The sequence below is a fragment of the Myotis daubentonii genome, chromosome 2 (assembly GCF_963259705.1).
Source record: "Myotis daubentonii chromosome 2, mMyoDau2.1, whole genome shotgun sequence".
NCBI lineage: Eukaryota > Metazoa > Chordata > Mammalia > Chiroptera > Vespertilionidae > Myotis > Myotis daubentonii.
Genome location: NC_081841.1, coordinates 62,263,561 through 62,276,862, shown reverse-complemented (window position 1 = coordinate 62,276,862; position 13,302 = coordinate 62,263,561).

The following is a 13,302-nucleotide window of genomic DNA, read 5'->3' as shown; positions in this document are numbered from 1 at the left end:
CTTCAGCCCTAGCTGGTTTGGCTCAGTGGATAGAGTGTCGGCCTGTGGACTAAAGGGTCCTGGGTTCGATTCCGGTCAAGGGCACATGCCCGGGTTGCCGGTTCAATCCCCAGTGCAGGGCATGCAGGAGGCAGCCGATCAATGATTCTCTCACATCATTGATGTTTCTATCTCTCTCTTCCTCTCCCTTCCTCTCTGAAATCAATAAAAACCTTATTAATAAAAGTTCTTCATAGATTTTATTTATTAGGCAGTTTTAGGTTCACAGAAAAATTGAACAGAAAGTACAGAAATTTCCCATATGTCTCCTGCCCCTGCACAATATGTAGTCTCCTCCACCATCAAAACCCTCCACCAGAGAGGTGTACATTTGTTACAGTCAATGAACCTACTAGACACATAATCACCCCAAGTCCATAATTTACATTAGTGCTTTCTCTTGGTGCTGTGCTTTTCACAAGGAAATATAAATACATGTTATTAAGTGGAAGAAGCCAATTTGAAAAGACTGCATATTGTATGGTTTCAACTATAAGACATTCTAGAAAAGGCAAAACTATAGTTTTATAGACAGTAAGAAGACCAGTGGTTGCCAGGGGTTAGTGAGGAGGGAGGGATGAATAGGTGAACTACAGAGGGTTTTGTAGAGAAGTGAAATTATTAAACGACACCATAGGAGCAGACACATGTCATTTGCCCACACCTGTTATTGCCTTCTTTTTGTGTACAGAGTAAATTCTGGTTCAAATGGAACTGGAGGCCTTTCAGGGATGGTAAGGGTGGAGTTCTGTGGTGCTGCTACCAGAAGCATAATTACAAGTGTGTTGTTTAATTGTTGTTTAAATGGTGGCTCTGCCTCCAGACCAGAGTGTAAACGTCTATTGAATTTACTCTGTGGCTATGGAATTTAGCATCTGAGGTAGCCTGGGACCTAAGGACAAAAGTTCTTAATAGGAAATGGCTTCAGTAGACCTGTGAAGCCACGACTAGTAAATCTGTCTGAAAAACTATGCATATGAGAATTTTTCTAGGAAGTGTGTCCACAACTATTAATAAATTCTCAAAGGAGTTCATGACACAAAAAGCCAAAGAGCTACTAATTCAAAACATTGTTTATAAGAGGAAAATGGCTTTTCAGATCCAGAGAAACAACATACAAACTAACTTTTGGAAAACAGCCTGTTGGAAAGTTGAGGGCTCACAAATACATTTTGTCATGATGAGTAATACTAAAAGATGGTTTTATGAAATTTTCAGTAAATGCTTGCTTTGATTTCTCTCATTCCAAAGGGAACTAAAAAGGGTTCTTACACTTCTTACCTACTCTCCCCTTACCCAAATTATCCAAGGGACCTGGGGCTCCAGTATCAGATATTACCATGAAATGGTTTCTCTAGGCTTTTGTATTTCTTATTTTGCATTTAAAAGATATCTATATCCTTAAAGGTCATTCATTTGCTTTGGGGAATCAATGGGTCAAAGGAGAGAGAGAGAGAGAGAGAGAGAGAGAGAGAGAGAGAGAGAGAACACAGGAGGCTGTGTTTGGGGCTAAGGACACCCTGTCGGAGAGTGATACTGTTGATCTTTAGGGACTCGTAAGTCATTCTGAATAAACTCAGCCCTGACCCCGGCCTTTTAAAGGTTCAAAAGCTGAGGGCTAATTTTGTGTGTACTTGCTGAGTTTTCACATGGTCTGGAGTGCCTGCTTCCAGCTGGAACTGGACATGGAAATACTTATACTGAAATACCATTAGGAAGGGGGCCCCTCTGAGGTTTCCGATCAAGCAGGAACCAAGAAAAACTAAAAATCCCAGGAGACTGCCTCATTTATTATTTTCATCTTTTCTTCCACCTCATCCGAAGAAAGTCTCCGGGCTGACAAGGATCTGTATATGAGAGACATTTTTGAGACATATCAGCCTTAGAAAGTGAGTTTATCTGCCTGTGAATTGCTCAAGAAATCATCTTTCAACAATGTTGATATTACTAGGGGGCCATATTTTTGAGTTAACCTCTTATTTCTCAATTTTTGATTAAAGAATTAATTGAACTTTTTAAGAAATAGCAGCTTCCTAGTTCTAGTCAGATTATGTTTTGAGTTTCTCTCAAAAAGCAATTTATGTATTTATTTTTGCCTAGAATCTACCAAGATTACAAAAAGCAAAACACATATAAATCAAAACTTAAATATTGATTCTACTTGATCCAGAGTAGACTTGTATATTCTATTTATCCACGCATTGCACATGATAACCAATAATCTCTTCAAAGAATGTTTGTGTCGGCGAGACGGGTGACTCTGTCTGCCTATGTAAGAGCAACACGTTCTAACAGGAGCAACAGAAGCAAAGAAAACAGCTCTGGGCATTGGACCGCTGAGCTCTTTGCTTCTGCATCCACCGGGCAGGGGTGTCGGGTCCCTTCAGTGACTTCTCCACAGACCCAGTGCCTCTTTCCCAGCTCTGAGGCCGCATGTGAGCTGGAATCAGTTTTGTCTTTGGCTAAAGCAGGTAAGGCAGGTCTATGCTTTGCTTATTATCATGTTGTGCTGTTTATCAAATACAAAACCAATTGACCACATTTTCACATTTTGTAGCAAAATTGTACTTTGACAATATAACACTTCTAAGGAAGAAAAGGATATTCCCAGGATTCCCCTCCCCCTAATCCCAGAAGGACTCCCAAGTCTTAGCTAGGTTGGAAAATGCTTTTTAAAATATACCTTCATTTTTCCTAATGGATACTAACTTAATAAAATTTCTTTTTCCTGAGTGATCTCAGGTAAACAAGCAGAATATTCTTTCTTGAATGTTCCAAAGTTGCACTATTATATCATGTTATGTGTTCTTCATGAGCAAACACTAGATCTTGTTTGTCTTTGTTACTGCATTTTTTTTTCTTTAATTCCTCAGAACTTGGCATGGTGACTGGCACATAGGACACACTCCATAAATGTGGTTTTTTTTTCCTTCATTTGCTCAATTTGGTCAAATGGAGGGTTCAGGCTCAAATTTCAAGTATGAACATCTTTGAGAAAAATTGTTAAGTGGGGGAAATGTGCCTCCAGAAACTCTCTCCCCTTTCACTGTGTACCTCACAGGTGCCCGTGTACTTTTGCTGTTCTCTGGTTGAGATTATAGATTTCCACTGCGACACTGTCACCAAGACTATTTCTCTTGATCAAACTGTTTCTTGATCAATAAGAGCAGGTTGCGGTGATTCAATATGTGGGATCTTCGCATAACTTATTTCCTTTGAGCCTCTGGGAATGATACTCGTGGTAACAGGAGAGAGATTTTTGAAAACCTCTTGGATCACAAGTCATATCAAGCAGGAAACAGCACTGATTTCAGTCTTAGTTTTAAGGACTAGAGAGAAAGCAACACAGTATCCCCTTGAGACAATGCAGTTCCTCATTTTGCAGATGGGAAAATTGGAACATAAATGACTGCTCAATTTGACATTATGAGTTAGGGTCAGAGTTGGAAACAAAAAACAACGGGCTAGATTAAATTTTCTATCATGTGAAGCACTTATTTACCCAAAGATGTATAAATTAACTTGGTTTACAACTCTGAATCTTTCTTCAGAAAGTGGTAATTATATTCCTCAAACTGTAATTAATCTATGCAATAAATATAAATCTTCCTCATGGGATCCTGACGTACCCAGTTTTCTGGGTCACTACGTATTGTGTTCATAAATGTCAATAAACCTTTTAAGTGCTATTTTGAATTAATTCAGATATAGCCACAGTTTTTTCTTTTTGAAGGAAATCATATTTGCTGTGTACTAACTTAAAATGAAGTGCTTTTCCTCCACATGTCCGTCATTTCAGTTAGATATTGAAGACTGAGCAATAACATGATTATTTGACTGTGGCATTAATGTAACATTTATATACAAAGTTTTCTTGATTTTGAAAAGCTATTTTAAGAGTATATTTTTGCAATAAACTGTAATTATTGTTAAATTCTTTCAGCATAATTTTAATGTTCTACTCTTTTCTCAAAAGCACAGGGTAGAACAAAAGTAATAAAATGAACTAGTTAAGTTATTTTTAAAACCTCAACTTTGGAAGGCAAATGCTTCTTCATAAACAAAGTGTTTTATTCATTGGGTTTTATCAAATTTATGTAAGAAAATTTATTTAATAAGACAATTTAAGGCACAGAAATATTCTGATCATATTTTGAGTGTGTGAACTAAAACACAAAATAGAATTCCCTGAGTCCATCTCACGTGGCAGTAGCAATTGTATGGAGAGCTAGGTTGAATATTTTGGGCAAGAAGAATATGGTTTTCAGATCAGTGTTCATAAGAGAAATATCTGGGTCACCTTTATATAATACCCTTTATTCATGATTCTAGCTGAATGCTCTGGTCACACACAGTAAGTCAGTAGTTTTGGAAAAAACAGAACAGAAAACAGCTTTCCCCAGATGTCTTTCAGTGGCCAATTCCAGATGAGGTCCCTGATAGTTTACTTAACACACGACACCCTGGTAATTGTAGCACATTTTAGAATAGATCACTTCTAAGATAAATTCCCAGTCCTTAAGGGTAAGTTCCTACCTCAAAGACTGATTCATCACTGAGTTTGACTGGTTATGTCCCAAAATTCTCACACGGCTTTCCTAAGTGCTAAATTGTACTGTGGGCGTGCGTGGAACCTCTGGGGAATTAGAACATCCATAGAGGAATGAGGCTTACAGCACAGCCCTATGTTGTTTGAGATGCTTAGTAGGCATCCAAGCAGAGCTATAAAGTACAAAAGAGTACAAGCTGACCCTACCCACTTTAGAACTGCATCTCCCATCAGCACTCCGCTCATTGTTAACGACACTCAAGTCACACTGGTTTTGATTCTGTCTTAAGGCTTTTACAGTTATTTCCATTACCAGGACTCTCCATCTTCAGATGTTGGTGTGCTATTATGGGACCATTTACATATATTTTGGAATAAAGCAAATGAGTAATTATGTTGCTGTCACTGAGAACTGGGAATGTCAGCATTGGAGAGGGAAGATAAAGATGTAAGTTCAATGATGTTTAAGTTAAAAAAAAAAAACCTGTAGTCTGAATTTGAGTTGAAAATAATATGAACTCGCCAGCACCAGTTTGGCTCAGTGGATAGAGCCTGTGGACTGAGGGGTCCCGGGTTCGATTCCGGTCAAGGGCATGTGCCTCGGTTGCGGGCGCATCCCCGGTGGGAGGTGTGCGGGAGGCAGCTGATTGATGTTTCTAACTCTCTATCTCTCTCCCTTCCTCTCTGTAAAAAATCAATAAAATATATTTTAAAAAAGAAAATAATATGAACTCATTGAATAATTTACCTTAAAATTTTAAAAAAAGATTTTCTATTTCTGTCTACTGAAGCAGCCAAGAAACAATGAACAACCCAGTGGCAGTGAGAATCCCAGTGCCTAGACTGTTGTCTAAAGATACCAGTTTTTAATAAACATAATCAGGGCCCCTTGAGGAGATGGTTTATTCTAGATGCGAGGCAGGAAATTTATAAGATAAGCCTGGAACATTTTGTCAAAGCAGGGACCCAGAAAGTTATTAAAAATCCGTAGGGCCATGTCAGGAACCAGGAAACAAAGATAAGATAGCTCAGCTCGATCATCAATACAGACAATAACGTCAACAAACTGAAATACAATAAATGTCTAAATCCATGAGTTCATAATTATAAATAAGAATTTTTTTTTGGTTTTTAAATTGTCACTGCAGGGTGTTATCTTAAAATCTGGTAAGAAAGAATTAAGCACTTATTCTGCCTTTTCTACAAATGCATCTCAGGCTAACCAAATATTTAAGGAAAGGGGATTTTTTTCCTTGTAGATATATTCTAGCCAATGACTAAAGAAGATATTAAAGACTGTTACTATTTTTCAACCATATTTAAAGTACTTATGAATCCAAGCAATGATCATTCATAATTGCCAACATCTCAAAAATATACAATGAAAATATTAAATATTTTTGATGGAAGGACATAATACCACCCATACGGTATAGACAGGGGTGGGCAAACTTTTTGACTCGAGGGCCACAATGGGCTCTTAAACTGGACGGGAGGGCCAGAACAAAAGCATGGATGGAGTGTTTGTGTGAAGTAATATAAATTCAAAGTAAACATCATTACATAAAAGGGTACGGTATTTTTTTTCTTTTTAGTTTTATTCATTTCAAACGGGCTGGATCCAGCCCGCGGGCCATAGTTTGCCCACGGCTGGATAGCACCAAATAAGAAAAAATAATCCAACCTGAATCTAATCAAGCCTCTACCAATTTCCCAACAATATAGAAGGAACAAAGACCATGTTGAATGACACTATTGGAATGCAATCAGCAAAATCCAGACAATAAAAAACAGTACAGGACAGACCACACCATTTATTTAAAATTATATATTGCAAGGGATGAAAAAGAGAGTTAAAGAGGGAATTTATAGATTATAATAGACTTGAGAGACCTGTTGCAATGCATGGACTTTATTTGAATTCTGATTTGAACACACACACAAAAAAATAAAAAAAAATAAAAATCATTTAAGAAACAATTTTGAGACAATTGGGGAAGTTTGAACACTGGATATTTGATGACATAAAGGACTTATATTTCAAGTGTGATAATTGGGTTTAAGTTTTCTTTTTAATAGCCCTTAGCTTTTAGTGCTATAAATATCACTACAAATGAAATGATATGATATCTGCGATTTCCTTCAAAACATGGGGAGATGGAGGATAGGTAGGTCAAGTAGGGAAGAGTACAAATGAAAAAGATTGTCCATGAGCTGAAAATTGCTGAACTGGGTGATGGGTACACTATATTTTGGTTTATGTTTGAAATGTTTCATGGTAGGTAGTAAAGACATCATCATAATAACCATAGCCCTGGCACACAGCATGGGCACCCTGGAGCCTGGGCTGAGGCCTGAATCCTTATGAATGTCTCAGCATTGAGTGAGCACAAATAGTCCGCTCACCTGTGCAGGACCCTCCTCAACAGTGTTACCACGTGACAGAAATGGACAGACTGGCTCCAGCGCCTCCTTATTTGGAGTTTTAGAAGCTGGACTTAAACACTTTGGACTAGACCAGTGATGGCGAACCTTTTGAGCTCAGCGTGTCAGCATTTTGAAAAACCATAACTTAACTCTGGTGCCGTGTCACATAGAGAAATTTTTTGATATTTGCAACCATAGTAAAACAAAGACATATTTTTGATATTTATTTTACATATTTAAATGCCATTTAATAAAGAAAATCAACCAAAAAAATGAGTTCGCGTGTCACCTCTGACACACGTGTCATAGGTTCGCCATCACTGGACTAGACTAAGGCCCTAGTGTTCTTGGATAAATTGAGGCATGGGAAATGCTTCCAGAAAGATATCCTGAAATTCTGGCCAACCATAAACAAGGGGAGCTCCAAAGTAAACTGGAATAATAAAAGAGACGAGAATATATTTTGTACATGTCAACTTAGTAAAACAGTTATACCAGTTAATTAAGACAGCACCAGTAGATTTTAATCCCCTGTTGGTTCCCAGCCCCCACCCCCCTCCCGACACACACACGCTTATTAGAAAACACATTTTCTAACACTTCTGGAATTCTATGTTCCAATGCTGACCAAGAGATAAGATGATTTTAATGTAAATTACTATTTGAACAAAAACTGAGGTGCCTTCATTTGCTGGCTAAAGAGCTTTCCATTGTTCTTAGGATTATATAGAAACTTACACAGCCTAATGAGCTATTACCCCCCTTCACCACACTCTAGCTTCATTTTCCCTCTTTCAGTTTTTAACTCTCTTCACTGCCTAAGATATCTTGAACTTAGTAGTCCATCTTCCCCGAAGTCCCTTTTCCATTCTCCCACCACCATCATTGCCTTCATCAATTCGTAGTCATGGTTAAGGGCCAGATTAAATGTCTCTCAGGGGTGTCTTCATTGATGGTTCTGTGCAGGATATGTCTGGTGAATGTTTAGCATCCCGCCCTTCCTCTTCCATAGAACTTAAACCTATAATTATATAAGTATCTGAATTCTTTTTGCTTACTGTTCGTCTCCGTATCTAGAATGAATGCTCCATGAGGCTGAAACCATGTCTACCTTATTCACTGCTTTATCCCCAGCACCTCAATAATATTGCCTAATAAATATTTGCTGAATTAATGAATGAAATCATCACAGTGTTTTCCTTATTAAAAAATCCCTAAAGCCATTTCCTCATATTTGGCAACCTTGGGATATTTATCAAGATTTGTTTTATTTAAATTCTTAGCTGTGTGTCATTGGCAAAAAACACTTTCCTTACAATCTGTTTTGCTTCATCTACTGACAATGTTTTCATCAAAATGTCTATTGTATAAGCACTATCTTCAGTTTTAAGTAAAATGAGACAGGAAACAGAGCAGTTTTGCCTCTTTGCAGACAGAATGAGAAACAATAAGATTGTCAAATATTCAAACACAGATGTGTGGACTCCAAACTTACTCTCACTGTTTTCAGTCTCTTAGTCCATCAATTATACTAGCATTTCCTACAGTAGTTCCAGGTCACAGATCCTTATTTTTAGGTTTGTAGAATGACTTGGTCGTCCTTTCTTTAAAAATTTTTTTGAATTTAACATTACACGAAAAAAGTTTATTATTGAATGATCAGAAGATATAAACAAGAAAGAAATCACTACCCAGAGATACCCTCAGTTTGTATTTTATTGTATCACCTATACACTTTTTAACTCCACAAAATGGATCCTATTGTATATGCTGTTTGTAATATGATTGTTTTAACTCCAAATATGCCACAAATACATATATTATATGTGTGTCTACTAAGCAAGAAAGCCCCATCTATTATTTCTAGGAATGGGAGGTTTTGCTGTGTGCTCCTCAGACTAGCATCATGCTCCTTGTGGACACTCAGTGAATGGACACCTGTTGGCTGAGTCATGCTTAACTGCTGTTTTGTTTTTCTACATCATGAACCCTTTAACACAAACTCAGCAGTACCTGTGATGGTCAGTCAATATGTGGCATTCAGTTCTCTGCTCTTTGTGGAAACATGTGATCTTGTTGTTCCCACATGTGGACTGATCGATTCCTCAGTGACCTCCCATGGAACTGATCTCAAACACTATCATTTGAAATTCATTACTTCTCAGTATAGCTCTGTACAAAGTTACAAAGTTTTGTATTCTGGAATTCAACACTTCAACACTCAAAATTCCCTATAAGTTTAATGTATTCTAAGTCTTTAGGTTTAAACCAATTTAATGTAATTTAGTTTGCCACGCCATAAAACTTCTGGTTGTAGTTATTTTACTAGACTTGTGGGAAATATCCCATTATCTGACACTTTTTTAAAAATATATTTTATTGTTTTTTTACAGAGAGGAAGGGAGAGGGATAGAGAGTTAGAAACATCGATGAGAGAGAAACATCGATCAGCTGCCTCCTGCACGCCCCCTACTGGGGATGTGCCCGCAACCAAGGTACATGCCCTTGACCAGAATGGAACCTGGGACCCTTGAGTCCGCAGGCTGACGCTCTATCCACTGAGCCAAACCGGTTAGGGCAACACTTTTTCTTTTTATAGTTAAGCCTAGGCATCCATAAATCCGTTTTTACATCAACAATATAATAGGTAGTACTGCTTATCACATTAGTATATATGAAGGCCCATCTGCTCAAGCAAAGCCAAAACAAAACAAACACAGCAGCAGCAACAATCTGTTTTCTCTCCCAGTGTGCTTCATTATCCCAAATTGCAGAGAATCTACCATTAAATGGTGATGTACTTTCTCATTTGTTGGCTCAACATTCTAACATCCTTCCCATGAGATAAACTTATCTCCTCACTCTTCTCAAAACAAACCACACAACTCAGAAATAAACAGATACTCCTACAAGAACACAATGACTTATTGTATAATCATTATGTAATTGTAGGAATGTAGAAACACTAGAATAAAGGTGAAAAATTAGTTCATTCTGGAGGTCTTTGTTTATTCTAGTCTTTGGACCTTGGCCGCACAATTTTTGAAAATATACCTTGATCCACACCTTTTTAATCAAAATATTCTGAGTATTTTCTGTTGTGTTTCACTAGACCCACACCCCTAAAGTAAACACTCAGTGGAAACTACATTGTCCAGGCGCCAAATAATGGAAATTTATTTACAATCACATGTTGGCACATCATGCATTTTTATTGCTTCCACAGTTCACAGAAACAGTGCAGACATAAACATGCAACTCAAATCCCAAAAGCTTTAGAAGAATTCCCCTCTTTGTCATTCCAAGGTAGTTGTGGTTGCCTCAGAAAAGAGGAAAAAAAGGGATATAATGAACAACATAAACTGATGAACAAAAACATGGATCTGATCCAGAGACAGAGAAGCATTGATCAGATCATCAAACCTCAGAGGGAAGGTAGGGGAGGGTGGGGGTAAGGGGAAGAGATCAACCAAAGGACTTATATGCAAGCATATAAGCCTAACCAATGGACAGAGACAACAGGGGGGTGAGGGCATGAGTGGGGGAGGTCGGGGGGGTAATGGGGGGATAAGGACACATGTGATACCTTAATCAACAAAGAAATTTTTTAAAAATGAGGAAAAAAAGGGCCCAACGCTACCAGAACTGAGTTCCTTTTCATGATACTCTGCTCACATTCTTACTGTTGTCAGTGACAGATTATCTACTGCCAATCTGGGCTCAGAAGGAAAAGTTGCTTGACTAACATAAAGTGAAGCATGGTCAGTTTGATGGGCTTTCTCTTCATTCAAAGCCTTGGCCACACTGCAAACAGGATTGCACAGAACTGGAAGGCATTCCACCCCGTAGGCACCTGACGTCTAACAAAGAAATATCCAAGCTTCATGGAAACGACTTCCACTAAATAAGAATTATGAAGTGTACATTTCCATAGAAACCTCTTCTGTGGAGTCCCTAGAGACAGAAATTATAAATACAAATACAGCTAAGTATATGTACAGAGCCATATCTCCAGGTACCAAGACAGAGAATATAGAGTACGTTTTCTGGGCTCTTCTTCTGTTTCACATTTATTGCTCCTCCTATCCTGCAAAGCCTTGTATTTATTAAGGCTTATTTTACATTGCATAATCGAAATACTACGTAATTTCTCTTATTTTACAAATAAGCCTTGTATTTATTGTAGTTTTGGCTGTTTGTGGCATTCATACTGGCACCATATATACTAACAGTTTCAGTAATAATCAACAGGAAAGTGTCACTATTTGTTAGGCTGGGTTAAACTCTTTATAAACTCTTACAATAAGCCTATAAGGATAGATAATTTTACTACCCCCATTTTATTTTTTAAGTATATTTTTGATGATTTCAGAGAGGAAGGGAGAGTGAGAAAGAGATTGAAACATCAATGATGAGAGAGAATCATTGATCGGCTCCCTCCTGAACACCCCGAACTGGGGATTGAGCCCACAGACCAGGCATGTGCCCTGACCGGAATCGAACCTGGGACCTTCAGTCCGCAGGCTGATGCTCTATCTGCTGAGCCAAACAGGCTAGGGCTACTACCCCCATTTTACATATAAGGAAACTGGCGTAAAGAGGTGTTAAATAATGTATCCAAGATTAGTTAGCTAAGAAAAAGCAGGGGCAGGGTTTTCAGTTGAGCAGTTGAGAAGTTGCTTGCTTCCTCAGATATTCTGACTCAAATTTAGGAGCGCTGTCCACCAGGAGCTGCCTCTGTCGTGCAGCTCTTGTCTAAGCAGCAGGTGTGCACCTGTTCACATCTGGGGATAGCGGAGCGCTCTCTTTAACGATTTGACCCCAGGTGTTTTCACTTCTTTTACTTTTGTTTACGTATTGATGTGGAAACAGTGCTAAAGGGGAGAGAAGCATTGATCGTTGTCACCCATCAGCTCCCTGCCCCCCCCCTTGTGCCATCCTTGCAGCAGCAGTCCAGACAAGATCTCACCTGCACTAACTGGCCAGAGAAACCTAGACATCTCTGTTACTCTTGTAAGTCCTCCTTTTCAAAAGAAGAACGCTGCCCATTAGCCGACAAGTGGATAAAAAAGCTGGGGTACATTGATACAATGGAATACTACTCTGCTACAAAAGAACAAAGGAAATCTTACCTTTGTGACAGTATGGATGGACCTGGATGGTATTATGTTAAGTGAAATAAGCCAGTCAGAGAAAGACAAATACTACGTGATTTCACTCATATGTGGAATCTAATGAACAAAAGAAACAGACAAAATAGAAACAAACTCATAGATACAGAGAACAGACTAACAGCTGTTATAGGGGAGGGGTATTTGGGGGCTGGGTGAAAACGGTGAAGAGATTAAGCAAAAAAACAAACAAAAAAAGAACTTCAGAGATACAGACAATAGTATGGTTACCAGAGGGAAAGGGGGGATGGGAGGAGGTCGAAGAGGGTAAAATGGGGATAAATGGTGATGGAAGGAGACTTGACTTTGGGTGATGAATACACAATACAATATAATACAGTATAGAATTGTACACCTAAAAGCTATATGTTGTATTAACCAATGTCACCCCAATAAATTCAATAAATTTAAAAAATCAGGTTATAAGTAATTAAAATAATACTTCAATTTTAAAGCTATTGTGGTGCATGTACATATATTTAAAATACCATATCATGTACCATATCAATTGTTTTTCCTTTTTTATTGTGAAAGTAAAAGGTTTATTTAATGAACATTCTGGGATATATTTCCTCATGCAAATATGCCAGGGTTTTTCTGGGGTATATGAGTAGAAATGAAATATTTGGGATACAGGGCTTAAGAATGTCTAGGAGTAGCTATTGTAAAGCAATTACATAGAAATCATTTGATTTTAGTAAAGTTAAGTTCAGCAATTGTATTAAACTTTTACTAATTTTAATGATAAATTTATTTAAAATCATTCTCCAGAAATGTTTACATTTCTATGAATAAAGGCAATTAGATTTCTATATTTTTAAGTTATTTTTTTCTTTAAGAAATCCAGCAAAATGTTGCTTAGAAAGGGTTTTTGCTTTCTTAAATATACAATTGCTTTTATTATTTCTTTTTTTTTGCTTTTATTATTTCACTTTTAAGTATTATTATTCCTTTTCTTGCTCCTCTTTTGCCTGGTAAATCTCTTCCCATTACTGTATTATATTTTTAACCTTTCCATGCCCTTATGTTTTAGACGTGTCTTTTATTTGTTTTAAATCCTCACCTGAGTATATGTTTTTCCATTTTTTTTTTTTATAGAAGTGGAGGGTAGGGGAG